Source organism: Oncorhynchus mykiss, chromosome 30 (genome assembly GCF_057628025.1).
Source record: "Oncorhynchus mykiss isolate SJ-2025 chromosome 30, ASM5762802v1, whole genome shotgun sequence".
NCBI classification, from domain to species: Eukaryota; Metazoa; Chordata; class Actinopteri; order Salmoniformes; family Salmonidae; genus Oncorhynchus; species Oncorhynchus mykiss.
In genome coordinates this window covers 10848524-10862256 of record NC_143051.1, presented here as the reverse complement: position 1 = coordinate 10862256, position 13733 = coordinate 10848524, and the positions used below count along the sequence as shown (strand labels likewise).

The following is a 13733-nucleotide window of genomic DNA, read 5'->3' as shown; positions in this document are numbered from 1 at the left end:
CCTTGGGGGGGGGGTACTGTCACGCCCTGACCATAGTTTACTTTGTATTTTCTATGTTTTGATTGGTCAGGGTGTGATCTGAGTGGGCATTCTATGTTTCATGTCTTGTTTGTCTATTTCTATGTTCAGCCTGATATGGTTCTCAGTCAGAGGCAGGTGTTCATCATTGTCTCTGATTGGGAACCATATTTAGGTAGCCTGGGGTTCACTGTGTGTTTGTGGGTGATTGTTCCTGTCTATGTGTTTTTCACCAGATAGGCTGTTTTAGGTTTTCGTTACGTTCATCACGTTCTTTATTTTGTAGTGTTTGCATTTGATTCGTGTTTTACGTTTGTTCATTAAAACATGGATCGCAATCTACACGCTGCATTTTGGTCCGACTCTCCTTCTCATCAAGAAAACCGTTACAACTGCCTTGTTCAGGGGCAGAACGACAGATTTTTACCTTGTCAGCTTGGGGATTCGATCTTGCAACCAGTAATCTTTCAGTAACTAGTCCAACGCTCTAACCACTTGGCTACCTGCCTCCCCATTAAGAGATGAAGTCTAGACAGGCTGCTTTAGGAAACATTCTAAATTAGCGAACTCACACCCCAAAAGTCTAGAGCGATAAAAGGCTACACTGATCACTTGTGCTTGGCTACCAGATGTACAGTGGGGCAAAAAAGTATTTAGTCAGCCACCAATTGTGCATGTTCTCCCACTTAAAAAGATGAGAGAGGCCTGTAATTTTCATCATAGGTACACTTCAACTATGACAGACAAAATTAGAAAAAAAATCCAGAAAATCACATTATTATTTGCAAATTATGGTGGAAAATAAGTAAGTATTTGGTCAATAACAAAAGTTTATCAAAAGTTTATACTTTGTTATATACCCTTTGTTGGCAATGACAGAGGTCAAACGTTTTCTGTGAGTCTTCACAAGGTTCTCACACACTGTTGCTGGTATTTTGGCCCATTCCTCCATGCAGGTCTCCTCTAGAGCAGTGATGTTTTGGGACTGTTGCTGGGCATCACTGACTTTCAACTCCCTCCAAAGATTTTCTATGGGGTTGAGATCTGGAGACTGACTAGGCCACTCCAGGACCTTGAAATGCTTCTTACGAAGCCACTCCTTCGTTGCCCGGCCGGTGTGTTTGGGATCATTGTCATGCTGAAAGACCCAGCCAAGTTTCATCTTCAATGCCCTTGCTGATGGAAGGAGGTTTTAACTAAAAAACTCACAATACATGGCCCCATTCATTCGTTCCTTTACACGGATCAGTCGTCCTGGACCTTTGCAGAAAAACAGCCCCAAAGCATGATGTTTCCACCCCCTTGCTTCGCAGTAGGTATGGTGTTCTTTGGATGCAACTCAGCATTCTTTGTCCTCCAAACAGGACGAGTTGAGTTTTTACCAAAAAGTTATATTTTGGTTTCATCTGACCATATGACATTCTCCCAATCTTCTTCTGGATCATCCAAATGCTCTCTAGCAAACTTCAGACGGGCCTGAACATGTACTGGCTTAAGCAGGGGGACACGTCTGGCACTGCAGGATTTGAGTCCCAGGCGGCGTAGTGTGTTACTGATGGTAGGCTTTGTTACTTTGGTCCCAGCTCTCTGCAGGTCATTCACTAGGTCCACTAGGTGTGGTTCTGGGATTTTTGCTCACTGTTCTTGTGATCATTTTGACCCCAGATGGAGGGAGATTATCAGTGGTCTTGTATGTCTTCCATTTCCTAATAATTGCTCCCACAGTTGATTTCTTCAAACCAAGCTGCTTACCTATTGCAGATTCAGTCTTCCCAGCCTGGTGCAGGTCTACAATTTTGTTTCTGGTGTCCTTTGACAGCTCTTTGGTCTTGGCCATAGTGGAGTTTGGAGTGTGACTGTTGGAGGTTGTGGACAGGTGTCTTTTATACTGATAACAAGTTCAAACAGGTGCCATTAATACTGGTAACGAATGGAGGACAGAGGAGCCTCTTAAAGAAGAAGTTACAGGTCTGTGAGAGCCAGAAATCTTGCTTGTTTGTAGGTGACCAAATACTTATTTTCCACCATAATTTTTAAATAAAGTCATTAAAAATCCTACAATGTGATTTTCTGGATTTTTTTCTCTCATTTTTCTGTCATAGTTGAAGTGTAACTATGATGAAAATTACAGGCCTCTCCCATATTTTTAAGTGGGAGAACTTGCACAATTGGTGGCTGACTAAATACTTTTTTGACCCACTGTATAGGTGTCTCTGGCCTAATATTTACATTAAGGAAGTGTGATCATAAGCCTAATCATTATTTTAGCACTTGGCATACGTTTATGGATGACAAAGTTAACTCGCCATTTCCCAAAACGTGCTCAGTGGGGAATTTCTGTTTTGCGATCTGTTGCCCATGTCGACAGACAGGGTTTAATTCGCTTAAATAGTCCTAGGCACTATATATATATATACAGTGCCTTGCGAAAGTATTCGGCCCCCTTGAACTTTGCGACCTTTTGCCACATTTCAGGCTTCAAACATAAAGATATAAAACTGTATTTTTTTGTGAAGAATCAACAACAAGTGGGACACAATCATGAAGTGGAACGACATTTATTGGATATTTCAAACTTTTTTAACAAATCAAAAACTGAAAAATTGGGCGTGCAAAATTATTCAGCCCCCTTAAGTTAATACTTTGTAGCGCCACCTTTTGCTGCGATTACAGCTGTAAGTCGCTTGGGGTATGTCTCTATCAGTTTTGCACATCGAGAGACTGACATTTTTTTCCATTCCTCCTTGCAAAACAGCTCGAGCTCAGTGAGGTTGGATGGAGAGCATTTGTGAACAGCAGTTTTCAGTTCTTTCCACAGATTCTCGATTGGATTCAGGTCTGGACTTTGACTTGGCCATTCTAACACCTGGATATGTTTATTTTTGAACCATTCCATTGTAGATTTTGCTTTATGTTTTGGATCATTGTCTTGTTGGAAGACAAATCTCCGTCCCAGTCTCAGGTCTTTTGCAGACTCCATCAGGTTTTCTTCCAGAATGGTCCTGTATTTGGCTCCATCCATCTTCCCATCAATTTTAACCATCTTCCCTGTCCCTGCTGAAGAAAAGCAGGCCCAAACCATGATGCTGCCACCACCATGTTTGACAGTGGGGATGGTGTGTTCAGCTGTGTTGCTTTTACGCCAAACATAACGTTTTGCATTGTTGCCAAAAAGTTCAATTTTGGTTTCATCTGACCAGAGCACCTTCTTCCACATGTTTGGTGTGTCTCCCAGGTGGCTTGTGGCAAACTTTAAACAACACTTTTTATGGATATCTTTAAGAAATGGCTTTCTTTTTGCCACTCTTCCATAAAGGCCAGATTTGTGCAATATACAACTGATTGTTGTCCTATGGACAGAGTCTACCACCTCAGCTGTAGATCTCTGCAGTTCATCCAGAGTGATCATGGGCCTCTTGGCTGCATCTCTGATCAGTCTTCTCCTTGTATGAGCTGAAAGTTTAGAGGGACGGCCAGGTCTTGGTAGATTTGCAGTGGTCTGATACTCCTTCCATTTCAATATTATCGCTTGCACAGTGCTCCTTGGGATGTTTAAAGCTTGGGAAATCTTTTTGTATCCAAATCCGGCTTTAAACATCTTCACAACAGTATCTCGGACCTGCCTGGTGTGTTCCTTGTTCTTCATGATGCTCTCTGCACTTTTAACGGACATCTGAGACTATCACAGTGCAGGTGCATTCATACGGAGTCTTGATTACACACAGGTGGATTGTATTTATCATCATTAGTCATTTAGGTCAACATTGAATCATTCAGAGATCCTCACTGAACTTCTGGAGAGAGTTTGCTGCACTGAAAGTAAAGGGGCTGAATAATTTTGCACGCCCAATTTTTCAGTTTTTGATTTGTTAAAAAAGTTTGAAATATCCAATAAATGTCGTTCCACTTCATGATTGTGTCCCACTTGTTGTTGATTCTTCACAAAAAAATACAGTTTTATATATTTATGTTTGAAGCCTGAAATGTGGCAAAAGGTCACAAAGTTCAAGGGGGCCAAATACTTTCGCAAGGCACTGTATATATATATAGTATTTTTTTGCACATTTTATTAAACTGACACATTTGACTATGTTCAACTTTTATTCATTTCCACAAAATGTGTGTCAGACCCCCCCCCCCCCCCCCAAAAAAAAAAAAAAACAAATCTCTGACTTGCATAGCGCAGGTGCTGGTCAGCTAAATGTTCGCTGTAGTGGAATTTTAGCTAAAGAGAATTTGCATACATGGGGATTTTTGTTGTTGTTGTTGTAGGCTCCAGGGGGGGGGGAAGCAATTTTACATAATTTTACATGTCTGGATCACAGCAGGCTGCCGAGGGGAGAACGGCTCATTATAATGGCCGGAATGGCGCAAATGGAAAGCCACCAACAAGCGCTCAGCATATGTGGGAACTCCTTCAAGACGGTTGGAAAAGCATTCCAGGTGAAGCCAAGAGCGTGCAAAGTTGTCATCAAGGCAAAGGGCGGCTATTTGAAGAATCTCAAATCTCAAATATATTTTGATTTGTTTAACACTTTTTTGGTTACTACATGATTCCATATGTCTTATTTCATAGTTTTGATGTCTTCAGTATTTTTCTACAATGTAGAAAATAGTCAAAAAAATAAAGAAAAACCCTTGAATGAGTAGGTGTGTCCAAACTTTTGATTAGTACTGTATATTTTTTAGGGGACACCTATTTTAGCTCTGCCCCACCTGCCCTGAATGACGGGTCGTCACTGGTGCCAGCGATCTCCTGTTGTCTGGTTTCTTAAGCAGAATCTTTTTTTAAAACCACACAAGTGATCCAATTCTGAAACTGACAAACTGAGATCAGTAAAAACGAACTTGTCTTGAATGCAGCCAATAGCCTAGCCCTAGGCTAACGAAACGAGCGGAAATATGAGATATGAGGAGGAAATTATAGTGGTCTGTCCAGTGGCACTGACCAACTCAATGCGCAACACACTCACTTGTGATGGCGGATGAGCTTGTGCCTATATCCCTCAACACAGCCTAGGTACTTAGTAAAACAATGTTGTTCCCTCAATGTTGGGATTTGATGCAATATTTTGGTAGCCTACGGACGGATAATATACTGTATAGTCTTCTCTTTTTCAGCGGTAGACTTGCTTTCCAACCTGTGTTTTCTCAGCGATTATATAAAATATTTTAGCTGCTCACTCTTCACTGACAGATACAAAATCAGCTGATTGATATTTGCTTTATTTGTTTGATACAGCTGTTTGATATTGTGCTTTAATTTGGGCTAAACACAATCCACAGCAACAACATTTTTAAAGCTTTTGATGGCTAAATTCTACTCTCTGATGTAGTGCTTTGAATTATTACATTATTTCTGTACAGACAGAAGTAGTTCTAGGATAATTCTATAATTTTGGCAAATGTATTTCAATTTATTAATACAGGGGTGACTGCAGTTTTTTTTTCTTCCTGTCAGTTAAGACCTAGACAACCTGGTGAGGGGGGTTCAGTTAAGACAACCTGGTGAGGGGGGTTCAGTTAAGACCTAGACAACCTGGTTAGGGGAGTTCTGTTAAGACCTAGACAACCTGGTGAGGGGAGTTCTGTTAAGACCTAGACAACCTGGTGAGGGGGGTTCAGTTAAGACCTAGACAACCTGGTTAGGGGAGTTCTGTTAAGACCTAGACAACCTGGTGAGGGGAGTTCTGTTAAGACCTAGACAACCTGGTGAGGGGAGTTCTGTTAAGACAACCTGGTTAGGGGAGTTCTGTTAAGACCTAGACAACCTGGTGAGGGGAGTTCAGTTAAGACCTAGACAACCTGGTGAGGGGGGTTCAGTTAAGACCTAGACAACCTGGTGAGGGGGGTTCTGTTAAGACCTAGACAACCTGATGAGGGGAGTTCAGTTAAGACCTAGACAACCTGGCGAGGGGGGTTCAGTTAAGACCTAGACAACCTGGTGAGGGGGGTTCAGTTAAGACCTAGACAACCTGGTGAGGGGGGTTCAGTTAAGACCTAGACAACCTGGTGAGGGGGGTTCAGTTAAGACCTAGACAACCTGGTGAGGGGAGTTCAGTTAAGAGTTCAGTTAAGACCTAGACAACCTGGTGAGGGGAGTTCAGTTAAGACCTAGACAACCTGGTGAGGGGAGTTCTGTTAAGACCTAGACAACCTGGTGAGGGGAGTTCAGTTAAGACAACCTGGTGAGGGGAGTTCTGTTAAGACCTAGACAACCTGGTGAGGGAGTTCTGTTAAGACCTAGACAACCTGGTGAGGGGAGTTCTGTTAAGACAACCTGGTGAGGGGAGTTCTGTTAAGACCTAGACAACCTGGTGAGGGGAGTTCAGTTAAGACCTAGACATCCTGGTGAGGGGAGTTCTATTAAGACCTAGACAACCTGGTGAGGGGAGTTCTATTAAGACCTAGACATCCTGGTGAGGGGAGTTCTATTAAGACCTAGACAACCTGGTGAGGGGAGTTCTGTTAAGACCTAGACAACCTGGTGAGGGGAGTTCAGTTAAGACAACCTGGTGAGGGGAGTTCAGTTAAGACAACCTGGTGAGGGGAGTTCTGTTAAGACAACCTGGTGAGGGGAGTTCTGTTAAGACCTAGACAACCTGGTGAGGGGAGTTCTATTAAGACCTAGACAACCTGGTGAGGGGGGTTCAGTTAAGACCTAGACAACCTGGTGAGGGGAGTTCAGTTAAGACCTAGACAACCTGGTGAGGAGGGTTCAGTTAAGACCTAGACAACCTGGTGAGGGGGGTTCAGTTAAGACCTAGACAACCTGGTGAGGGGGGTTCGGTTAAGACCTAGACAACCTGGTGAGGGGGGTTCAGTTAAGACCTAGACAACCTGGTGAGGGGGGTTCAGTTAAGACAACCTGGTGAGGGGAGTTCTGTTAAGACCTAGACAACCTGGTGAGGGGAGTTCAGTTAAGACCTAGACAACCTGGTGAGGGGGGTTCAGTTAAGACCTAGACAACCTGGTGAGGGGGGTTCTGTTAAGACCTAGACAACCTGGTGAGGGGAGTTCAGTTAAGACCTAGACAACCTGGTGAGGGGGGTTCAGTTAAGACAACCTGGAGAGGGGAGTTCTGTTAAGACCTAGACAACCTGGTGAGGGGAGTTCAGTTAAGACCTAGACAACCTGGTGAGGGGAGTTCAGTTAAGACCTAGACAACCTGGTGAGGGGAGTTCTGTTAAGACCTAGACAACCTGGTGAGGGGAGTTATATTAAGACCTAGACAACCTGGTGAGGGGAGTTCTATTAAGACCTAGACAACCTGGTGAGGGGAGTTCAGTTAAGACCTAGACAACCTGGTTAGGGGAGTTCTGTTAAGACCTAGACAACCTGGTGAGGGGAGTTCTGTTAAGACCTAGACAACCTGGTGAGGGGAGTTCTGTTAAGACAACCTGGTTAGGGGAGTTCTGTTAAGACCTAGACAACCTGGTGAGGGGAGTTCAGTTAAGACCTAGACAACCTGGTGAGGGGGGTTCAGTTAAGACCTAGACAACCTGGTGAGGGGGGTTCTGTTAAGACCTAGACAACCTGATGAGGGGAGTTCAGTTAAGACCTAGACAACCTGGCGAGGGGGGTTCAGTTAAGACCTAGACAACCTGGTGAGGGGGGTTCAGTTAAGACCTAGACAACCTGGTGAGGGGGGTTCAGTTAAGAGTTCAGTTAAGACCTAGACAACCTGGTGAGGGGAGTTCAGTTAAGACCTAGACAACCTGGTGAGGGGAGTTCTGTTAAGACCTAGACAACCTGGTGAGGGGAGTTCAGTTAAGACAACCTGGTGAGGGGAGTTCTGTTAAGACCTAGACAACCTGGTGAGGGAGTTCTATTAAGACCTAGACAACCTGGTGAGGGGAGTTCTGTTAAGACAACCTGGTGAGGGGAGTTCTGTTAAGACCTAGACAACCTGGTGAGGGGAGTTCAGTTAAGACCTAGACATCCTGGTGAGGGGAGTTCTATTAAGACCTAGACAACCTGGTGAGGGGAGTTCTATTAAGACCTAGACATCCTGGTGAGGGGAGTTCTATTAAGACCTAGACAACCTGGTGAGGGGAGTTCTGTTAAGACCTAGACAACCTGGTGAGGGGAGTTCAGTTAAGACAACCTGGTGAGGGGAGTTCAGTTAAGACAACCTGGTGAGGGGAGTTCTGTTAAGACAACCTGGTGAGGGGAGTTCTGTTAAGACCTAGACAACCTGGTGAGGGGAGTTCTATTAAGACCTAGACAACCTGGTGAGGGGGGTTCAGTTAAGACCTAGACAACCTGGTGAGGGGAGTTCAGTTAAGACCTAGACAACCTGGTGAGGGGGGTTCAGTTAAGACCTAGACAACCTGGTGAGGGGGGTTCAGTTAAGACCTAGACAACCTGGTGAGGGGGGTTCGGTTAAGACCTAGACAACCTGGTGAGGGGGGTTCAGTTAAGACCTAGACAACCTGGTGAGGGGGGTTCAGTTAAGACAACCTGGTGAGGGGAGTTCTGTTAAGACCTAGACAACCTGGTGAGGGGAGTTCAGTTAAGACCTAGACAACCTGGTGAGAGGGGTTCAGTTAAGACCTAGACAACCTGGTGAGGGGGGTTCTGTTAAGACCTAGACAACCTGGTGAGGGGAGTTCAGTTAAGACCTAGACAACCTGGTGAGGGGGGTTCAGTTAAGACAACCTGGAGAGGGGAGTTCTGTTAAGACCTAGACAACCTGGTGAGGGGAGTTCAGTTAAGACCTAGACAACCTGGTGAGGGGAGTTCAGTTAAGACCTAGACAACCTGGTGAGGGGAGTTCTGTTAAGACCTAGACAACCTGGTGAGGGGAGTTATATTAAGACCTAGACAACCTGGTGAGGGGAGTTCTATTAAGACCTAGACAACCTGGTGAGGGGAGTTCAGTTAAGACCTAGACAACCTGGTGAGGGGGGTTCAGTTAAGACCTAGACAACCTGGTGAGGGGGGTTCAGTTAAGACCTAGACAACCTGGTGAGGGGGGTTCAGTTAAGACCTAGACAACCTGGTGAGGGGGGTTCAGTTAAGACCTAGACAACCTGGTGAGGGGGGTTCAGTTAAGACCTAGACAACCTGGTGAGGGGGGTTCAGTTAAGACCTAGACAACCTGATGAGGGGAGTTCAGTTAAGACGTAGACAACCTGGCGAGGGGGGTTCAGTTAAGACCTAGACAACCTGGTGAGGGGGGTTCAGTTAAGACCTAGACAACCTGGTGAGGGGGGTTCAGTTAAGACCCAGACAACCTGGTGAGGGGGGTTCAGTTAAGACCTAGACAACCTGGTGAGGGGAGTTCAGTTAAGAGTTCAGTTAAGACCTAGACAACCTGGTGAGGGGAGTTCAGTTAAGACCTAGACAACCTGGTGAGGGGAGTTCTGTTAAGACCTAGACAACCTGGTGAGGGGAGTTCAGTTAAGACAACCTGGTGAGGGGAGTTCTGTTAAGACCTAGACAACCTGGTGAGGGAGTTCTGTTAAGACCTAGACAACCTGGTGAGGGGAGTTCTGTTAAGACAACCTGGTGAGGGGAGTTCTGTTAAGACCTAGACAACCTGGTGAGGGGAGTTCAGTTAAGACCTAGACATCCTGGTGAGGGGAGTTCTATTAAGACCTAGACAACCTGGTGAGGGGAGTTCTGTTAAGACCTAGACAACCTGGTGAGGGGAGTTCAGTTAAGACAACCTGGTGAGGGGAGTTCAGTTAAGACAACCTGGTGAGGGGAGTTCTGTTAAGACAACCTGGTGATGGGAGTTCTGTTAAGACCTAGACAACCTGATGAGGGGAGTTATATTAAGACCTAGACAACCTGGTGCGGGGGGTTCAGTTAAGACCTAGACAACCTGGTGAGGGGAGTTCAGTTAAGACCTAGACAACCTGGTGAGGGGGGTTCAGTTAAGACCTAGACAACCTGGTGAGGGGGGTTCAGTTAAGACCTAGACAACCTGGTGAGGGGGGTTCGGTTAAGACCTAGACAACCTGGTGAGGGGGGTTCAGTTAAGACCTAGACAACCTGGTGAGGGGGGTTCAGTTAAGACAACCTGGTGAGGGGAGTTCTGTTAAGACCTAGACAACCTGGTGAGGGTAGTTCTGTTAAGACAACCTGGTGAGGGGAGTTCTGTTAAGACCTAGACAACCTGGTGAGGGGAGTTCAGTTAAGACCTAGACAACCTGGTGAGGGGGGTTCAGTTAAGACCTAGACAACCTGGTGAGGGGGGTTCTGTTAAGACCTAGACAACCTGGTGAGGGGAGTTCAGTTAAGACCTAGACAACCTGGTGAGGGGGGTTCAGTTAAGACAACCTGGTGAGGGGAGTTCTGTTAAGACCTAGACAACCTGGTGAGGGGAGTTCAGTTAAGACCTAGACAACCTGGTGAGGGGAGTTCAGTTAAGACCTAGACAACCTGGTGAGGGGAGTTCTGTTAAGACCTAGACAACCTGGTTAGGGGAGTTATATTAAGACCTAGACAACCTGGTGAGGGGAGTTCTATTAAGACCTAGACAACCTGGTGAGGGGAGTTCAGTTAAGACCTAGACAACCTGGTGAGGGGGGTTCAGTTAAGACCTAGACAACCTGGTGAGGGGGGTTCAGTTAAGACCTAGACAACCTGGTGAGGGGGGTTCAGTTAAGACCTAGATAACCTGGTGAGGGGGGTTCAGTTAAGACCTAGACAACCTGGTGAGGGGGGTTCAGTTAAGACCTAGACAACCTGGTGAGGGGGGTTCAGTTAAGACCTAGACAACCTGGTGATGGGAGTTCAGTTAAGACCTAGACAACCTGGTGATGGGAGTTCTGTTAAGACCTAGACAACCTGGTGAGGGGAGTTCAGTTAAGACCTAGACAACCTGGTGAGGGGGGTTCTGTTAAGACCTAGACAACCTGGTGATGGGAGTTCTGTTAAGACCTAGACAACCTGGTGAGGGGGGTTCAGTTAAGACCTAGACAACCTGGTGAGGGGGGTTCAGTTAAGACCTAGACAACCTGGTGATGGGAGTTCAGTTAAGACCTAGACAACCTTGTGAGGGGGGTTCAGTTAAGACCTAGACAACCTGGTGAGGGGAGTTCAGTTAAGACCTAGACAACCTGGTGATGGGAGTTCTGTTAAGACCTAGACAACCTGGTGAGGGGAGTTCAGTTAAGACCTAGACAACCTGGTGAGGGGAGTTCTGTTAAGACCTAGACAACCTGGTGAGGGGAGTTCAGTTAAGACCTAGACAACCTGGTGAGGGGGGTTCAGTTAAGACAACCTGGTGAGGGGAGTTCTGTTAAGACCTTGACAACCTGGTGAGGGGAGTTCTATTAAGACCTAGACAACCTGGTGAGGGGAGTTCTGTTAAGACCTAGACAACCTGGTGAGGGGAGTTCAGTTAAGACAACCTGGTGAGGGGAGTTCAGTTAAGACAACCTGGTGAGGGGAGTTCTGTTAAGACAACCTGGTGAGGGGAGTTCTGTTAAGACCTAGACAACCTGGTGAGGGGAGTTCTATTAAGACCTAGACAACCTGGTGAGGGGGGTTCAGTTAAGACCTAGACAACCTGGTGAGGGGAGTTCAGTTAAGACCTAGACAACCTGGTGAGGGGGGTTCAGTTAAGACCTAGACAACCTGGTGAGGGGGGTTCAGTTAAGACCTAGACAACCTGGTGAGGGGGGTTCGGTTAAGACCTAGACAACCTGGTGAGGGGGGTTCAGTTAAGACCTAGACAACCTGGTGAGGGGGGTTCAGTTAAGACAACCTGGAGAGGGGAGTTCTGTTAAGACCTAGACAACCTGGTGAGGGGAGTTCAGTTAAGACCTAGACAACCTGGTGAGGGGGGTTCAGTTAAGACAACCTGGAGAGGGGAGTTCTGTTAAGACCTAGACAACCTGGTGAGGGGAGTTCAGTTAAGACCTAGACAACCTGGTGAGGGGGGTTCAGTTAAGACCTAGACAACCTGGTGAGGGGGGTTCTGTTAAGACCTAGACAACCTGGTGAGGGGAGTTCAGTTAAGACCTAGACAACCTGGTGAGGGGGGTTCAGTTAAGACAACCTGGAGAGGGGAGTTCTGTTAAGACCTAGACAACCTGGTGAGGGGAGTTCAGTTAAGACCTAGACAACCTGGTGAGGGGAGTTCAGTTAAGACCTAGACAACCTGGTGAGGGGAGTTCTGTTAAGACCTAGACAACCTGGTTAGGGGAGTTATATTAAGACCTAGACAACCTGGTGAGGGGAGTTCTATTAAGACCTAGACAACCTGGTGAGGGGGGTTCAGTTAAGACCTAGACAACCTGGTGAGGGGGGTTCAGTTAAGACCTAGACAACCTGGTGAGGGGGGTTCAGTTAAGACCTAGACAACCTGGTGAGGGGGGTTCAGTTAAGACCTAGACAACCTGGTGAGGGGGGTTCAGTTAAGACCTAGACAACCTGGTGAGGGGGGTTCAGTTAAGACCTAGACAACCTGGTGATGGGAGTTCAGTTAAGACCTAGACAACCTGGTGATGGGAGTTCTGTTAAGACCTAGACAACCTGGTGAGGGGAGTTCAGTTAAGACCTAGACAACCTGGTGAGGGGGGTTCTGTTAAGACCTAGACAACCTGGTGATGGGAGTTCTGTTAAGACCTAGACAACCTGGTGAGGGGGGTTCAGTTAAGACCTAGACAACCTGGTGAGGGGGGTTCAGTTAAGACCTAGACAACCTGGTGATGGGAGTTCAGTTAAGACCTAGACAACCTTGTGAGGGGGGTTCAGTTAAGACCTAGACAACCTGGTGAGGGGAGTTCAGTTAAGACCTAGACAACCTGGTGATGGGAGTTCTGTTAAGACCTAGACAACCTGGTGAGGGGAGTTCAGTTAAGACCTAGACAACCTGGTGAGGGGAGTTCTGTTAAGACCTAGACAACCTGGTGAGGGGAGTTCAGTTAAGACCTAGACAACCTGGTGAGGGGGGTTCAGTTAAGACAACCTGGTGAGGGGAGTTCTGTTAAGACCTAGACAACCTGGTGAGGGGAGTTCTATTAAGACCTAGACAACCTGGTGAGGGGAGTTCTGTTAAGACCTAGACAACCTGGTGAGGGGAGTTCAGTTAAGACAACCTGGTGAGGGGAGTTCAGTTAAGACAACCTGGTGAGGGGAGTTCTGTTAAGACAACCTGGTGAGGGGAGTTCTGTTAAGACCTAGACAACCTGGTGAGGGGAGTTCTATTAAGACCTAGACAACCTGGTGAGGGGGGTTCAGTTAAGACCTAGACAACCTGGTGAGGGGAGTTCAGTTAAGACCTAGACAACCTGGTGAGGGGGGTTCAGTTAAGACCTAGACAACCTGGTGAGGGGGGTTCAGTTAAGACCTAGACAACCTGGTGAGGGGGGTTCAGTTAAGACCTAGACAACCTGGTGAGGGGAGTTCTGTTAAGACCTAGACAACCTGGTTAGGGGAGTTATATTAAGACCTAGACAACCTGGTGAGGGGAGTTCTATTAAGACCTAGACAACCTGGTGAGGGGAGTTCAGTTAAGACCTAGACAACCTGGTGAGGGGGGTTCAGTTAAGACCTAGACAACCTGGTGAGGGGGGTTCAGTTAAGACCTAGACAACCTGGTGAGGGGGGTTCAGTTAAGACCTAGACAACCTGGTGAGGGGGGTTCAGTTAAGACCTAGACAACCTGGTGAGGGGGGTTCAGTTAAGACCTAGACAACCTGGTGAGGGGGGTTCAGTTAAGACCTAGACAACCTGGTGATGGGAGTTCAGTTAAG

At 46.6% G+C, this 13733-nt stretch overlaps 1 protein-coding gene across 1 annotated transcript in view; it reads left to right on the top strand.

The window, feature by feature from the left end:
• Positions 1–13733, top strand: part of LOC110487914 (copine-4) — a 59811-nt gene that overhangs the window by 28195 nt on the left and 17883 nt on the right. The gene's annotated exons all lie outside the window — the stretch shown is intronic.